Raw genomic sequence first — 13,223 nt, forward strand, 5'->3', positions numbered from 1 at the left:
AAAAATTAATAACTTATTTGGTACAAAATTCTGGGAGAAAAAAAAAAGAAAGGCAAGCGCTTGTTGAAACAAATGGAAAATATCACATTTTTTTGAAAGAATTAAAATATCAATACTAGTTTCTGACAGGCTAATCAAGTTAACATGTGTTGTATTTGATTAAGTTTGAATCATCAAGCAGAAAGTGTTAAAAAATTTATTGTTAATTGTAAATGTTTTGCCACTCAATTTATTTGAACAAAAGTGAATACTTATGATGTGCAAATTAATCATTTATTTTATTCAGGGATATCAATTATAAAATAAGTATGGTTTTCATCAATATTTACATTATTTTTATACTGATTTGTAATGTCAAGGTAGTCAAGTACATGTTGTCAAGCTAACAATTAGCCCATTCAAATTTAAAGAGTTGTTAAATTCATTGTTTACAAAAAGTTTTAGATATGAGGTATAAATGAGCTTCTTCACTTCCACAATAACAATATATTATACAAATTTATTGCATGAATATTAAATTTTAGTGAAATAGCTGTTGGCCTTCAATATTCATATACAATTTTCACTGACTTTTGTTTATAATTTGAATCTTCTGATTTGCAGTATATATTCTGAATGTATATATTCTTCTGATATGTATATATTCTGACATTTATATCTATAAATTTTTTTAGCAATAATATATGTAAAAATTTAATATTTTGATAATTAATAAGCATATTTTCCCATATTTGTTTTTCTTCAGAAATAAAAGAATAGCTCAGAATAAGCATTTTTTACTTTTTTTCAGCTTTGAGAAAAGAGAGAGAAAAAAAATGTTATTTTGAAAACTACTGAAAATTTAGACAGCTAATACATATTTAAATACTGACACCAAAAATAATATTACTATTTTTTTCAAATATAACATATTGTGGAACTATAATACATATTGGAAGCTTATACATATTGTGGAAGTTTAAAACTTATTTGTTTACAAATAAATGCTGAAAGTGAAATAAAGAGAAATTTGTAATATATGGTATAAACTTCATACAAACAATTATATGGGATTGTCAGAGATATCACTGCTTTTAATTGCAATTAAAATAGCCTTTGGAAATTTAAACGTTTTGTGTAAATGAAAATAATTTACTAATATGAAAGTCATAATACTTTGTAAGCAAGAATTTATACACTACATTTCCTCCCCCCCCCTTTAGTATATTAAAAATTCAGGATACTAATCCATTGCTCATTAAAATGCACTCTAACAAAATAAACACTTTAAACAAAAATGTTATAAACATTTTGTGAATTCCTTGCCAAAGCCAAGGAAGTTGCTGTGTTTTAACAATTTGTAGGATTATAATTCATTGCAATATATATTAAAGAACATGGAAAGATCATAAATAAGAACAAAGATCAATATTATGATTTGTTAGTAATACCATTCAACTAATATAATTTTGATGTTAACAAATAAAAAAAAATGCTGAGGTCTGAAAAAAAATCTGCCAAGTTTCAAATTTTTAACTAGTTTATAATTGATAAATGAAGAAAGTTATGCTTTTTTTTTTTTTTTTTACTTGTTCAAATATTTGTCATATTTCTCAGAAATATAATTTACAGTTAATGATAATTTACTCGAAATTCAAATTTTGTTAAATTCATTGATTAGAAGAAACTACAATGAATTCCTCACTTTCAAAATCAGTTTGTTATTTGTATTGTTTATGTATATATTCTATTATTATATATAAAATATTTCCAAATGTAAATGAACTCATTTTGGTTAATCTGCATTTATTTTAGAAATTTAATTTTCAGATAAATCTTTTGTAAAAGTTCAATTCATTGGAAAACTATTCGAAACACAGCTAATATGCATATTCTCAATTCAAAAGACAGCAAATGCTCAAATGTTTAGTTACATAATACAGTGGAAATTTAAAATATGCTTGCTTAATAATGTATAGTCAGAGAAACAAACTCACGAAAAGCTTGATAATATCATGTAAGCAAATCGATGAGTTTATCACTAGTCAACATCACATTGATCGTCCCACATTTCTTATACACATCTCGGAAAGAAACAAAATAACAATAAAAACATGAAAAAGAGCCAACCATCAGCTGATAATCATGTGATATATCTGGACGAATGAAAATCCATTTCCGGTTGAAAAAGGCAAAAAAAGCTGCCTTGATGCATAGTCGTAAAACTAACGTTTGTGAATACCAATGATCATTGATCATGGGTTGAACGATCGGTTGTTTAGCAACCAGTTTGGTGAATGTGGTCGTGCTCAACGTACCAAATGAACGAGCCTCCCGGTAGGAAAACTATCCAGACCGGTGACGAAGTTGTCCGTGTCAATCATCCTGGAGGAGGCGTGGCTATGCTTGAGGGTTCGTATAATAAGTAAAAGTGACGAAGTTGTCCTCTTTTCTGCGCATGCGTAAGGATTGAGGGTTCGTGTATATCTTTATAAAAAGTAAAAAAAGGTCACTTCTTAAGTAGACAATACTTATTTTAACAAAAAAAAAAAAAAAAAAAAAAAACGGAGAGCGAGATGAAGCCAATAGTAGTTAAGCCAAATGGATGAGTGATATTATTGTCAATTTAATGAGAAATTTTTTTTTCTTTTAAAAAAGAATAATTGGAAAGTCAGAATAAATTGAAATTTTACACGCCGGGCAGAAGATTTCGATGATTTAATTCGAGATAGAAATTTTGATATTCAGTTTTTTCCAATTTAATTTATAATCATGTGATTAATTCAGACAATAAAATAACTCATAGTCAATTAATTTTAACTATTTAATGAAACAAAAAATAAATTCCTTAAATATATAATTCCTTTAAAAAAATTAATGAATAACACATGCAAAAAAAAAAAAAGGCATAGATCGTCAAAGAAACAATTGAATGTCGACTTTTAATCAAAAATATCTAATATTTTAACATCTACTTTGATAAAGCTTTATCTATTAAATTATTTATAGACAAGAAACAAAGTTTTTAAAACTAAAAATTTCAGCAAACTCCATTAGTTTAGAACAATATCTTACGATGACAATAAATTAATATTTTTGATTATACTAATAATTATATTTATTATTTCAATACTTGTTTTGTAACTGACTCTTTAAAAAGAAACATCAAACATTTTCATTTATTAATTACTGATTGTTACAATATTTGTTTAAAATAACTCTGAAAATGAAGGTAAACATATGAAAATGTAACCTGCAACATATTTTAAAATTCTCCAAATAAATAAATACTTCAAGATATTCTATTTTTCCAATAATTTTTAAAAACCAAGTTTTTGCTTCCGAAATATAAAAAATGTATTTCGGAATTACCCCAAAATTAGGACATTTACATTTGTGACTTTTTTGAGGACGGGGATGGGGGGGGGGTATTTACTAAGTAAACATTACAATGTCTGTCAGATAATCGGGTAAAAAGTAATTTTAAAGTAAAGGTAAAAGTATGGAAAGTTTGTAATACAATCTGAGTATTGGACTTAAAAATACTAGTAAACTATATAGACAGGACCCTGTCTAATAAAAAACATTCTTTTAAATTAAATCTTATTTTGAAATTAAATAAGTCATCTGGAGTGATCTTCCCAAAACTTCATCGTTATGCTTTAATAAGGGATGTAGTGATCGTAGCGCCATCTTTAATCATGTCATTCTAAAGCGCTACCTATCTACTTTCCCTAATACAATCTATGCATATACTTCTCCCGGGGAATCCCCGTTCTGTGTATACGTGCGCTAAGCAGCGATGTTCCGATAGTTGTTAGTGTAATAAAGAGTTTATTTTTCTAATAGCGATGAAATGCTTTACACTACACTCTACATGAACATCACCACAAATGGTGACCCGGATAATAAATCACGCATCTCTTTTGATTTAATTTGATTAATATTATCTTACTAAGTTTCGTTTTGAAACGAAAGCGCACTTCATGATGGAGGAAATCTCAGCTGTGAAGATGCCTAACTTCATTCCGTCCGACCCTTCCCTCTGGTTTACGATGGTAGAGTCAACATTTGAATTGGCTATTCCAAAGCCAATTACAGCTTCTCGCACTAAATTCAACTACTGCGTGAGCACTTTGCCACCTGAAATCGCGATAACTGTGCGCGATATCATTCTTTCGCCAGATGCAACTGACTCTTACAGCCAACTTAAATCTGAGATCATTTCCCGATGCGGAGAATCAAAATCTCAGGAAATTCGTAAGTTATTGGCTGGAGAGCAGTTGCATGATAGAAAGCCGTCCGAGCTGTTAAGAACTATGCAAAGACGTGCCGAAAGTCACAATATTGCCGATTCTCTCTTACTGGAATTATTTCTTCAGCAACTACCATCTAATGTGCAATCGATTCTTGCCTCAATACAACCTTTGACACCTCAAAAAGCCTCTGAAATAGCCGACAAAATACTGGATATAACACCAAACCAGGTAAGTGCTGTTTCAAATGCAACTGCTACAGCTGATTCCGAACTGTTATCAGAAATTAAAATGTTGCGTAAAGAAATTGCACAGATGCGTCGCCATTCCAGAAGTCATTCACGGAATCGCCAACCTCGTTTTCGACGGAAAAGCCCTGCCAGTAATGATGATATCTGTTGGTATCATCAGAAGTACGACTCCAAAGCGCAAAAATGCATTCCGCCTTGCAATTATCAGCCAAACCACAACGGCAAGGAGTAGCGGCGACATACGCCTCGCCCAGTAGTTCTCGTCGCCTTTTTGTTCGCGATAGAAAATCAAATGTAAATTTTCTTGTTGACACTGGCAGTGATTGTAGTTTGATTCCTGCGACTAGAAATGATAAACTGTGTATTCCGATTCAAAAATTCTTTGCAGCAAATGGTTCCATCATAAATGTTTATAAACAAAAGTTATTATCTTTAGATTTAGGTTTAAGAAAACAATTTGTTTATCCTTTTTATGTTTGTGATATTAAAACTGCAATTATTGGTGCAGATTTTTTACATCATTTTAATTTGCAACCTAATTTAAGAAATCGTCGTTTAAATGATATGTATACACATATAAATGCTCATGCTATTCTTAATAATACTGATGTTCATTCTGTAAAATCTGTATTTTGTAATTATGATTTTTCAAAGTTATTGAATGATTTTCCTAATATTGTTAAAGCTCCATGTGCAAACCAAACTGTAAAACATTCTGTTATGCATCATATTGAAACTTTTGGTTCTCCTGTTTATGCAAAACCTCGTAGGCTAGCACCCGATCGCTTAAAAATCGCTAAAATGGAATTTCAGCATATGTTTGATTTAGGCCATATGCGGCCATCCAACAGCAATTATGCCTCTCCTCTACATATGGTTCCGAAAAAAGGAAGTGACGATTGGCGTCCTGTTGGTGATTTTAGAGCTCTTAATGCTCAGACCAAAAAGGACAAATATCCGATTCCCAGTGTTTTGGATTTTACTAGCGAACTACATGGAACCACAATTTTTTCTCATATTGATTTAGTAAAAGCTTTTCATCAAATTCCGATTGCTCCCGAGGACGTTCATAAAACAGCTATTTGTACTCCGTTCGGACTCTTCGAGAGCACTCGGATGCAATTTGGTTTGTGCAATGCATCAAGTACCTTTCAGAAATTTATTGATGAAGTTACTAGAGATTTAGATGGTGTGTATGCTTTTATTGACGATTTATTAATTGCTTCAAAATCAATCGAAGAGCATAGACAACATCTCAGAGCTCTCTTTTCAAAATTAGACCATTATGGACTTACAATTAAATCTTCTAAGTGTACATTTGGTGTTCCTACCCTAGATTTTTTAGGATTTAAAGTTTCCAAAGAAGGTATTTCTCCAATTTCTGATCGAGTTAGTGCAATTCAAGAATTCCCACGACCCACTACCCTTACTCAACTTCGTAGATTTTTGGGTATGTTTAATTTTTACCGCAGATTTCTTCCCAAGGCAGCTCACATATTATCACCTTTGATTAAGTTTCTTGAAGGCCATACTAACAAAAAGAAATCACCACGGCCAGCAAAAAAATCTGAAACTACTCTGCAATGGTCTGAGGAAGCTGACAAGGCATTTTCTAATGCTAAGAAAGCTCTTGCCGAAGCTACCCTACTCAAACATCCGATTCCTGGAGCTCCTTTAAGTCTGTGGACTGATGCATCCTTATATGCTATCGGAAGCTCTTTAAATCAACTTTCAAATGGAATTTGGGAACCTATTGCATTCTTCTCAATGAAACTTTCTAAAAGTCAAACTAATTGGTCAACATACGACAGAGAACTTCTTGCTATTTATGCTTCCATAAAAAAATTTCGACACATGCTTGAAGGTAGGGAATTTTCAATCTATACTGATCAAAGACCCCTTACTGAAGCCTTTAAGCAAAAGCCGGATAAATGCTCACCTCGTCAATTGAGACATTTAGACTTCATATCCCAGTTTTCTACCGATATTCGTTATGTCAAGGGTACAGAAAACATTGTTGCAGATGCATTGTCTCGCATTTAAATCAATTCAATTTCAAAGAAAAATTTAAATTTTAATGACATCTCACTTGCACAGTTAAATGATTCTGAACTTAAAGAATATCTGAAGTCTTCAAATTGTAAAATAGAAAAGCAATATTTTCCCTTAGAGGATGAACCTTGTATTGTGACTTATCTACTAATTCACCTCGTCCGTACATTCCAAATTCTTTTCGTTCAATAGTTTTTGAAAATATTCACAATATTTCTCATCCTGGCATTCGAGCAACAAGAAAGCTAATTACTAAACGTTATTTTTGGCCAAACATGAATTCATTTATTAAAAATTCTGTTCAATCTTGTCATAATTGCCAACGTTCTAAAATTCAAAAACATACAAAATCTCCTATAGGCACTTTCGCTTTGCCAGATGCTCGATTTGCCCATATAAACATTGGTTTTATAGGACCACTCCCACTATCTGATGGTTATAAATATTGTATGACAATAGTTGACCGATTTACCAGATGGCCGGAAGCTATTCCTACTTCAGATATAACTGCTGAAACAACATGTAAAGCCCTAATTCTTAATTGGATATCTCGTTTCGGTTGTCCAGTAACTATAACTACAGATCAAGGTAAAAATTTTGATTCACATCTATTTAGACATTTGAATAATATTTTGGGCACAAATCGAATCCGCACAACGTCCTATCATCCCCAATCCAATGGACTTGTAGAACGTTTCCACAGGGATCTTAAGAGTTCTATTATAGCCCATTGTCAACCAAACTGGACTGAAACTATTTCCATAGTTTTACTCGGAATTCGATCTGCAATTAAACCGGACATAAATGCCACATGTGCTGAATTAGTCTTTGGTACAACTCTCAGATTGCCTTCTGACATTTTAACCTCAAAAGTAGATATATCAGTACCAACAGATACTTATGTATCAAAATTCAAAGCACTAATGCATTCTATAAATCCTATCTCTACGTCTAGACACTCGGTTAAACCTATTTATATTCATCCATCCTTAAGTACTTGCTCTCATGTATTTTTGAGAGTGGACAGTGTTAAACCTCCTCTTTCACCTCCTTACACTGGTCCACACCTTGTAATCAGCAGGAAAGATAAAACTTTTGTATTAAAAGTTAATAATAAAAATGTAACAGTTTCCATAGACCGTGTCAAACCTGCATATGTGTTGACAGGATCTAATGACTCGTTACCTTCTATACCTGCAACTATTCATAAAACTCAAGGTGAACTTTCTTCTAAAAATGAACAATTACCGACAAAACCAACTACCACTCGTAGTGGACGTCATGTCCATTTTCCAACGAGATTAATTACTGTGATATAAATTGTTACGCATATATATATATTGTAACTGTAATTTTATGTATTTCATATATTATTGCATCTATTTACCATTTGAAATCATTATCCTATATTATACTTATTGTATTATGTTATGTTTTATTTTTATGCGCGTATAATTATCTTGTATTATCACATTTGTCGTTCTCCTTGTTCACTAGGGGGATACTCATGTAGTGATCGTAGCGCCATCTTTAATCATGTCATTCTAAAGCGCTACCTATCTACTTTCCCTAATACAATCTATGCATATACTTCTCCCGGGGAATCCCCGTTCTGTGTATACGTGCGCTAAGCAGCGATGTTCCGATAGTTGTTAGTGTAATAAAGAGTTTATTTTTCTAATAGCGATGAAATGCTTTACACTACACTCTACATGAACATCACCACAGGGCCATCTTTCCCTATTCCCACATAAAATTGCGGATCTTGGATAAAGGCTTGTATTTTTATTATAACATTCGCAGAGAACGGTTATGAAATATAAATCTTTGGCGTAAATTTAGTGTTTTTACTGAATCTATCGAGTGATTTTCGACTGTTTTTTTAGAAGGATTACTCCATAGCATGCTGTTAATAGAAACCGAAAACTAAACTTGGGTTTGAGACGAATTTTTTCCAAAATCCATTGAAAACAAAATTTTATACAAAACTACAATTGTTGTCACAAATTCATAGAGTGCTTGTGAAAATTCTATTTTTAATATATGGAACAACAGACGGTCAACCCCTTGACTGATTTGGTTTCGAATGAGATAGATATCTAAACATAAAATGTTAAATCTATGTACCAAATTTTATCCATCTAGCTCTATTCCTTTTATCATGTTAATATTAGCGCAGCTGAACAGATAGACTATATCTGAATGGATTTCGATCAAAATTTGGTAGAAACCAAATTTCATTTGTCGAGCTCAAACCGCTATTGAGTTATCGCGTTCCAGGACAAACAAACAAACAGTGAAACAACAGTTATACCAATTTTTTTTTTCTTTTGTACTCATTGAGGTTTAAAACGAAGACATTCGTCAAAATCTCAAGTCAAATGTTTTAAAGATTATAATGCTTACTCTTTATTTCGTTAATGAGAAAAAAAAATTTTAATTAAAAAATAAATAAATATTTTATTGTTGTTGTTTTAATGTTGGCTATTTGTTTATTGCTAGTGTTTAAAACCTGATTTCGTAGGATTTTGTTTATGTTTGTGATGTACAAAGAATTATATTTTAGGTACTTTATATAAAACCTTATCTTATTATCTAACTCTTAACGCTTTTTTACTTATTATGTTCACCTGTACTCAAGTAGCCCTACAGACTTCCTAAGAATGGATTTCGTTCAAAATTTTAATGAAATCTTCAAATTTAGCATAATATCCATGCACCAAATTTCGTACATGTTGCTCAAATCGTTTTTCAGTTATCATGTTCTAAAAACATGTTTTCAAACTTGGGAAGATCTGAAACATACACAGTAATCAAAATAATGACTTACAATTTACTTAAATTTTATTTTATTTATTTATGTATTTTTTCGAGAATTATAAAATTTGGTGCATGGTTTTTATACTAAATTTGTAGATTTCTATCAAATTTTGAACGAAATCCATGCTCAGGAAGTCTGTACGGCTATTTGAGTACAGGTGAACACGATAAGTACAAAACGTATAGAAATAGATTATAAGATTTTATAGAAAGCACCTAAAATATAGTTCCATATCATATTTTAAATAATATCTAAATGCGATAACTTAAATCAAAATAAATGAAATTTGGTAGGTAATTTTGTTACTAAAATTGCAATCCTATTTTTCTGTTATATTTGGGATTCGGGGCACAATCGGTAGAAGAAACCGTTCCTAAAATACATACGCAGTTTGCATAGCTGTATTAAGAAGCACAATGGTCTCATTTACGGGGCTCTGAAAATAAAAATTTGAATACTCGTGATGTATACGACCTTTATTAAGGTCCATTTTTGTGGTAGGAGGAGGGATGATAACATCATTATTAGAGAGTATACGAAAAAGTTAGTCTCCCCGAAACTTTTTCGTAACATTAAGTTACGAAAAAGTTTTTTAACATTTCGAATTTATTAACGAACATTACGAATTAACATTTAACATTACGAAAAATTTCTGTTAACATTAAGTTTAGCTGCGCTTTTTTTTATTTTGAAGTTAAGATTGCGACTTTAAAAAATATTTTGATTAGTATGAATATTAGAGTGAAACTCGACAAAATTCCTCGAATTACAATAAAATATCTCCATTGATATGATGTGGAAGTTTGAAGAAATCGTAATACTTGAAAACCACTGATAAGACTTTAAATTAATACTTTAAATAGACTTTCATGCAAATATTTGTCTCTTCAGAAAAAAAAAAATTTCACTTTCCATTTGACAGGTTATGAAAATAAAATTTCCAAAGATGCGAATTTTAATTTTCTCATCTTTGGTTTTAAAAAATTTTAGTCGGTAAACTGGAAGACGTTGAAAAATTTTGTTTATTAAGCAATAAAGTAATAAAAAGTACAGCTCTTCCGTCATTTTCCCACCAACTTTATAAAAATAGAGCTACGAAAATGAAAGAAGATGAGAGAGAATGTAAACAGCATGAGTATTCTAAAGAATTGTCACAAGTAGGGATTGCAATACCGGACAAAGATTTCAATACCGGTATTCGGTATTTTTTAGATCTTAATACCGGGATACCGGTTTTAATACCGGTATTAGAAATTTTAGAAAAAGAAAGAAACCACAGGTGTTTTTTCGTTTTATTTACCAGTTTTATAAGAGAGTGTAAATATCACAAAAAATAATATGTAACGTATAAATTATAACACTATATAAAGAATCACAAAAAAGTAAAGGAACAACTTATTCATTTAAATCACAATAAAAGTGTAAATATCACTATTCAGTCTGTTGTACTATTACAAATTTTTGAAATGTGATATTATAAAAAATAATGCATCAATTGTACTGTCATTAAGCCTGAAAAGTAATTTTGTATAAGAATTACCAGCTGTCGAAAACGCTCGTTCGACATCTACGCTAGTTCGTGATAGTGTTAGCAATGCGTATATATTTTTTCCAAGTATTCACCTCTAAATCCCTCATCTTCAAATAAATCAATTTCTGGTCGGATGGTTTTGGATATAGCTGATTTCTGTATTGCATTTTGGTTCGTTGAATTTTTTTTATTTTTTTTATTTACAGCTAATTCTAATTTTGGTTCAAGAGACAATTCCTTTTCACTATCGACATTAGTGTCATCATAATCTTCGATACCTGAACCGAATTCTTCTGAATGTGGATAGGTTTGTGGGTAAAAAAATTTAAGAAAATTTACTATAAACTTAATCAGATTTGAATTGATTCTTTTCTTTTCTTCTTTTTCTTTTTCATTTTTAAAATCATTATAATTATGTAAATACCATAAGACATTTTCTATTTCGGTATGCCTTTCTTCTGTGCGATTTTTCTATATAATATATAATTCTTCAAATAGTGATGTGTGCTGTTCTTTCATGACTGCAACATGAAATTTATTGTTGCATTAGCTGTTAATAAATTAAAATCTCTCCGACATAATGCCTCTATAGTCAGTTTTATTGGATGTAGAGTTGATATAGTTCTGGATATTAAGTCGAATTCACTATCTGAAAAATTAATTTTTAGGTTTAAGTCGATTATTGCTTTTTCGATTGGATTTCTAAATTTCAAAAATTGTTCCATCATTAGGAGTAAACTGTTCCAACGTGTCTTAGAATCTATTATTAACATATATTCTGTATTATTTTCAGTTAGTATATATTTTTGTAAGATGGCATTTTTTGTAGGGGAACGTTTAATTATCTTAACAATTTCTCGAACTTTGTAAATTATAGGAAACAATTCTTGATGGGTTAATATTTCATCCTCATTAGCAATATCTTCTTCAACAATTACATTGTCAATATCACTCTCAGTCTTACTCTCTTCAAAGTCGGAATCTGAAGTTTCTATATCCACAGTATTTGGATTCTTCTGTTCTTTATTTTTTTGGTATAATACATCTATTACTCCTAATTGAATTCCATGAGCATAGCACAATTGCTGATTTGCACCAATCAACTTTCCAACTTTTTTCATAACTGTTGCTTCATTAGTCGTTATGGATACAATATCTTCTTTCAGGGACAATCCATGTTTCGCTAATTTAGATTTAAGCAATTAATTAAGCCATTAATTAGCTAATTAATTTCGCCCGTTAAGGAGACAAAAACAAAAACGTATACTATTTTGTTATGTTGGCGATCCTTGAACGTATAGTGGAAACAATTTTAAAAATTTCTAATAAATACCGAAATACCGGTATTACAAAATTGTACAAATGGCTCAAAATACCGGTATTCGGTATAGCAATCCCTAGTCACAAGCAATGCTTAGAAAATTTAAATCATATTCATACTTCTAATTCAAAAACTGAGTGCATGACAATTTATTAAACTTGCTTAGTTATTATTTTGAAAATTTTCTCCTAATTAAAATAAATAGCAATGAATATGTACGAAAATAAATGTATTCAGTATAGTCACTAAGTGCCTGAAAATAAATAAAATGACTGAAGTAATAAAAAGTATTACTATAACATTAAAATCTTGAAAAATTAAAGAATTGACTGGAAATAAAATTGATTTTATTGAAAGGTACTGGTGAACACGATAATTTCAAAATAGATAGATAAATTGTGATAGAAAGATTCAGCACATAAATTATAATTTATAATTATCTATAATTATAGATACGTATCATATTTAGAACTGAGTCCATCAGGTAATTAACTATCTGTCTATACTTTAACATGCATATAAATGCAATAAGTTAAGTCGCAACAATTTAAATAAATTAAATTTGATAGATTATTTTATTACTAAAATTGTAATCCTTTCTTTTTTATGTTATAATTCGAATTCTGGTTTCAATCGTTAGAAGAAATTATCTCCAAAAATGCATATACGGTTTCTCATTACTTTCATATACGGGCCTCTGAAAATAAAAATCTGAGTTTTCGTGATGTTTATGACTTTTCATGTTATGTTTGGTGTCGATGAAAATTATTAAAGAAAACAGGTTTATATAGGTCGAAAAAATAATTAATAAAGTTGATTAACGTAGTGTTAGTATCACGGAATATTTCCATTACGGAAACAGATTTTTCAAAATTTTGGGCCCAATATGCCTTTATATATAAGTGAGTGTCAAATTCCATTCCGAAATTTTCAGTAGTTCTTGCGTTATAAATTAACTTTGTTTGCTTAAATTATGTAATAATTAAGTAATAGTTATTCAGCAATAGTTAAT

Source organism: Argiope bruennichi, chromosome X1 (genome assembly GCF_947563725.1).
Source record: "Argiope bruennichi chromosome X1, qqArgBrue1.1, whole genome shotgun sequence".
Lineage (NCBI taxonomy): Eukaryota > Metazoa > Arthropoda > Arachnida > Araneae > Araneidae > Argiope > Argiope bruennichi.